Consider the following 6,000-nt stretch of genomic DNA (forward strand, 5'->3'; position numbering starts at 1 on the left):
AGCCGAGCGGAATCTATGGTTGCGCTCTGGCAACATAGGTGATGACAGTCATGGCGAGCGAAACTGAAATACCACTTCCCCGAAGGCATAATGCGCTGCTTGGCCTCTCTACTACTCTAGCACTGAGTTTGAGAGCGCTATAGAGCGATGGAACGGAGCAGCGAGCCCACACAATGAGCGAGTGAACAAGGAGCTGCTCCGATCGCACAGCTCAATGAAATGGTTCTGAATTAAAGTAAGGTAGTTCTTGTTCAACCTGCGCAAAGCCCAGATTCGAATGCTCATGACCATGCATTCTTTCAGAAGTCTGCAGTCCGACGCGAGTCTCGTGGCTATGGAAAGTCGACTGGACTTGCTAGCAGCTGCCGTTCAGTGTTGGCAGCAGTATCCATCAGAGAAAATGGAATCAGTTTGTACCTTTACTCCTCGTTTCGCGGAGTTCTGGGGCACGGAGATGAAACCAGGGAGTCGTACAATATTTTTACACTTCCCTGGTGGAAGCGAGTAATCGGCACAGCGGCGGATCACGCAGCTGGTAAGCCAACTACTTACATGTACTTGAACGATGGCGACATCAAGTTGAGCGGTGTATGATCAAAGAAGCCGAGGCAAAGCTGAAAGGAGCTGAACAACGACTGGAGAGAGAGATGACGACTCGCGTACAGCAGATGACGACAGCGACGCAGGGTCAAAAATGAGTCGAGCAAAAGCGACGCCAACTAAACTCTCTGCTCATTCCACCAACAGTTTCCCTTGTAAAGACGCTGTACATAGGATGAACTACCTTCGTCCAGTGATTTGCAGTCGATACAAACTGTTCTGGACCTGTTCTAAGCGTTTTCATATCCATCGAAATCCATCACGAAGTTTTTGTTAACGGAGGAAGTATGCAAAATAGACGGTCAGGCATGTGATCACTGCATGCAGGATCTGCACTACATGTACTAGATCTACATGACCGTACACAGCTACTATGTACACAGGCTGCACATGCATAGATCTACGCGGGCGTGGGGCTCTAGAGTAGGACTGTTTGCCGTTCTTGTTTTGGCGTTTTTGGCCACCGGTGTCGTGTCCGAGTGTTGCTGTATGTACAGGTACTTTCGTCCATGGATGCGCGCTTGTTCTCTGGCACGTCAAAATTGACAGAATTCCCCCAAAACTCTTCTGAAGGTCAATGGATCTCACAAAAGATCGATAGAATTCCCCTAAAATTCCCAAAATTTTCTCAACCTAGACAACAACCCAATGGTGCATGTGGTAAATGTTCAACTCGCCCTGCCTACTGCCTACTACTGCATCTCTTGTGAATCTCCTGACTGACCCGGAATTCTGGCCCCGGCCACTGTACTGCAGGCCATGGAAGTTTGACGCTGGCCGTAAGCACTCCTCTGCGCACAACGCGGTGGGTCCCAGTGTATCGGAGTCGAGCACCCAGTCAGCTGGCCAGGATGCTGACAATGCAGAGCGGACCATGTCAGTTCTGCAGGCAGCCACCCAGTCAGCTGGCCAGGATGCTGCCAATGGGGTGCGACACCAGCCACCTCCACTGACACCGGCTGTTGGAAAATCTCGCTCTTATGAACGGTCCTCGCCACCAGCCCTCCCGGACAGCAAGAGGCCAGACGGTGCAGAGAGTGAGACAACCTCGGGTGACGGCATGTCCAACACTGAAGACCAGGAAACAACACAGTGTGCTGCGCAAGAGTCTACTTAATGCGAGTCTTTTTAACAAATGCATTTGGGCTACTCAGCAAATTTGGTGACTTTCAGCATGCCCTGAACGCAAATAAACCTGATGTTGCGATAGTAACAGAGACTAAGTTCACTCCAGATAAGTGTACCGCCTCAGAGTCTACCATTCCAGGTTACGGAGAGCCCCTGCGGATGGACTGCACTGCTCAGGGTGGAGGCGTTGCCATATGGTGCAAGTCTACTCTCGCAGTTGCACAGATCGACCTCCATGCCACTCCTGTGGACTCTAAGAACGCAGTTCTATGGTGCACCATCCAGTCCCAGTCTGGCAGCGATATCACCTTGGGAGCTGTGTATCGTTCTGGCTCGAGTGGCGACTCTGACGTCTCCCTACTGGAGCACCTAGACCACTGCCTGGATGCCGTTCCACCCTCCGCCCAAGTCATCCTGGCTGGCGACCTCAACGTCCACAGCACTGAGTGGCTTGGTAGCACCAAGACCACCACTGCTGGGCAACGCCTGGAAGAAATATGTGCGACGCACGGACTGATCCAACATGTTGATCAGCCAACAAGAGGAAAGAACACTCTTGACCTCATCCTGTCAAACTTGCCACACCCCGTCACAGTACAGGCATTTCCACCCCTGGGCAAGTCAGACCACTGTGTGATTCTTGCTGAGTTCAGCCCAGTCACGCTCCGTACTGAGCCCGTGTCTCGACGCCGCGTCTGGCGCTACAACCAGGCTGACTGGGGCCGCATGCGTCATTTTATTCGTCAGACAGACTGGCAGCACATTCTTAGCCACCACCCAGAACACGCATGCGTACAACTTACTTCCCGCATCCAGGAGGGCATGGATCGCTTCATCCCATCGAAGCATCTGTCAGTCAGAACGTGTGACCCTGTTTGGTGGACTCCTGAATGTAGTACAGCTGTGTCTGCAAGAAACCGTGCTTGGCGACACACCCGTGCACACCCAACTGATCTGCAATTGTCTGATACCTACACTGCAACCAGCCTGAGAGTTGCCACTGTGCTCCATGCAGCGCAGCAGGCTCATGTATCTTCATTGCGGAACAAGCTGTCGAATGGAAACCTACGTGACAAAGCATGGTGGTCAAACATGAAGCGTGCAGGAGGTCTATCCCGCACATCTGATATTCCTGTCCTAAAGGGGGCCGATGGTCAGCAATGTACCACGGCCTCCTCCAAGGCTGACTGTTTCGCATCATTCTTCGCAGAGAAGTGCAGCATCCCAAACGATCTCACTGAAGACACACTCCCGCCTTTCCCACCACGCACTGACGCCATCCTGAGTCAAATCCGTTTCCGGGAATCAGCAGTGCTCAAGCAGCTCCGGTGTCTTGAAGTATCCAAAGCGTCCGGGCCAGACTCCATTTCCTGCCGCGTTCTAAAGGAGTGTGCGTCTGAGCTCTCAAAGCCGTTGTCGCAGCTGTTCTCGTCTTGTCTCTCCCATGGTCACCAGCCTACAGCCTGGAAGGTAGCCAATGTGGTTCCCATCCACAAGCGCAAGGCCAAGGGCGATGTCCGTAATTATCGACCAGTCTCCTTGCTCTGTGTAGTATCCAAGGTGATGGAAAGAATAGTCAACCAGCAGCTCATCAACCATCTCAACAGCAATACCCTCCTGTCTGCCAACCAGTTTGGCTTTCGGAAATCAATCGGCACAGCTGACCTACTAACGTCACTCCAGCATGAATGGGCTTTAACCACCAGTAAGGGCGGAACCATTCAGGCCCTCGCCATAGACATAGCAGGCGCGTTTGACCGGGTTTCACACCCTGGGCTCCTCTGCAAGCTCCGAGGCTATGGCATTGGTGGGCAACTGCTGGCCTGGTTAACATCGTACCTCCAGAACCGGAAGCTGCAAGCTGTTGTTGGGGGACAGACCTCTACCCCCTCTACCATCCGGTCAGGCGTCCCTCAGGGCAGCATCCTAGGGCCCACATTGTTTCTAGTATACATAAACGACGCCGAAGATCAGCTACCTGCCAGCGTCTCCATCGCCGTGTATGCTGATGATACTACGTTATACACGTCTGTCATGCCTGGACAGACCACAGAGGCCGCCGCAGCTGCACTTCAGACAGCCGTAAACCAGCTGGAAGCCTGGGGAAGTACTTGGAGGGTTACCTTTGAGCCCTCTAAGTCACAGCTGATGTCCGTGACCAGGAAGCTGGCCCCTCTAGACTTCCCCCCTGTCCAATTCCTTGGCACCCCTGTTCCTGTCAGCAGCCAGTTGAAGCTCCTTGGGGTGGTGTTCGACGAGAAGCTCAACTTCAGCGCCCACCTCCACCAGCTTTCTGTGCGCGCACATCAACGCCTCCATTTCATGCGGAAGGCAGCCCCCATCCTGGATGCTGCTGGACGCCTAACCGTCTATAAGGGCTTTGTAAGGCCCATACTTGAGTATGCCCCACTAGCCTGGCTTGGTGCTGCCCAGACCCACCTTGGGAAGTTGGACACAGCACAGCGCAAGGCCATGCAGATGATTGGACCCACCACCGTCCTCCAGAGTCTGCGGGCCAGACGGACGGTCGCAGGGCTGTCCTATCTCTACAAGGTAGTTAACTGCAAGGGCCCACCCCGTCTGACACGCATGCGCCCTCCCCCAAAACCACGGGCCGATACTGTTCGAACCCGCCAGCAGCATTATGCTCAGCGCCAGCACCGGGAACAGCTCTTAAACACCACCCCCGGCACCAGTCCCGATTACCTTCGACGTTCCTTCCCGTACTGTTTCCTTGAATTGTGGAACAGCCTCCCCGAGGACGTCTTTCCCCGTCTGGCCAATCACTCTCCACTCACAGCTTTTAAAAAAGGTGTCAACAAACACATTTCAGACCAGCCATGGTCTTGGGACGTGCTTTGAAGCCCATCATGTTGATCGTCTCACTGTTCTTTCCAGATCGCACCTCTCGGTTTGGGGATGTGCATTGAAGCACCCCATACTAACGGTCTATACTGTCCTCTCTTGGTCACCACTCTCCCTATTACCTATATTGTAATTACCATTCATGTATTGCGCTTCAGATTTTCTTCCGTTTTTGTCTCTTGGTGCGTTACCGGCATGGCGATACTGAGACCTAATGGTCAGTGGAGTGCCTGTAGCCTCACCAGCACTGCTACTATCTGTGACTGTGGCGACCACCATTCAATGTCTCGTCCTCCCCTAACCGTACCCCAACTCTCTCTCTCTCTCTCTCTCTCTCTCTCTCAGCTCTCTTTTTATCTGTCTTTTCTTACTCTTTTTTCTTTGTCAGCTTTCCTGGTGGTTATGTGCTTTTTCAAGTAAATAAAAAAAAAAAAAAAAAAAAAAACTTCCTACTGCCCTGCCTACTGCCCTGCCTACTGCCCCACCTACTGCCCTGCCTACTGCCCCACCTACTGCCCCACCTACTGCTCCACCTACTGCCCCACCTACTGCCCTGCCTACTGCCCTGCCTACTGCCCTGCCTACTGCCCCACCTACTGCCCTGCCTACTGCCCCACCTACTGCCCCACCTACTGCCCCACCTACTGCCCCACCTACTGCCCCACCTACTGCCCCACCTACTGCCTACGGCATTTAAATACAAAAATAATGAATTAGTAGCAATTCAGGGTGAATGAATCTGGGTGAATATCCTTTCGTGGTCTCCCCAGGTCCCACTTCCGCCCACACTCAGGACTCGAAAGGCGACTTTAATAAGGCTTATTTGTATTGAAAACGACAAACCTTCAGATGTGAGAATGTTCACATAGACAGTGTACATGGTGCGTATGTATAGACAGTGTACATGGTGCGTATGTGTAGACAGTGTACATGGTGCGTATGTATAGACAGTGTACATGGTGTGTATGTATAGACAGTGTACATGGTGCGTATGCATAGACAGTGTACATGGTGCGTATGTATAGACAGTGTACATGGTGCGTATGTATAGAGAAGGCATCACAGAGACGACAGTGGTGGTGAGAGCGGGGCAGCTGGTCGGACCGTAAGTCTCGGAGTCAACACTGGGCAGCTGGTCTGACCGTAAGTCTCGGAGTCAACACTGGGCAGACGCATATTTTACAGTAAAACCTGGTTTAAGCGACCACCCGACGGTGCAAGCAAAAGGGGTGGTTAAAACCAGGTGGTCTTTAGAACTAGGTCCCGCAGTGTCGGTGGATAGAAAAACGGTTAAGAGCATGTGGTCGCTAAACACAGAGATCACTTACACCCGGGTTTTCTGTTATATGAAGAGTTCATAACCCCAAATAGTGTGCAACTGCATGCACAACCTCTATACAGTGATGT

The sequence above is a fragment of the Sycon ciliatum genome, chromosome 3, assembly GCF_964019385.1.
Source record: "Sycon ciliatum chromosome 3, ocSycCili1.1, whole genome shotgun sequence".
NCBI lineage: Eukaryota > Metazoa > Porifera > Calcarea > Leucosolenida > Sycettidae > Sycon > Sycon ciliatum.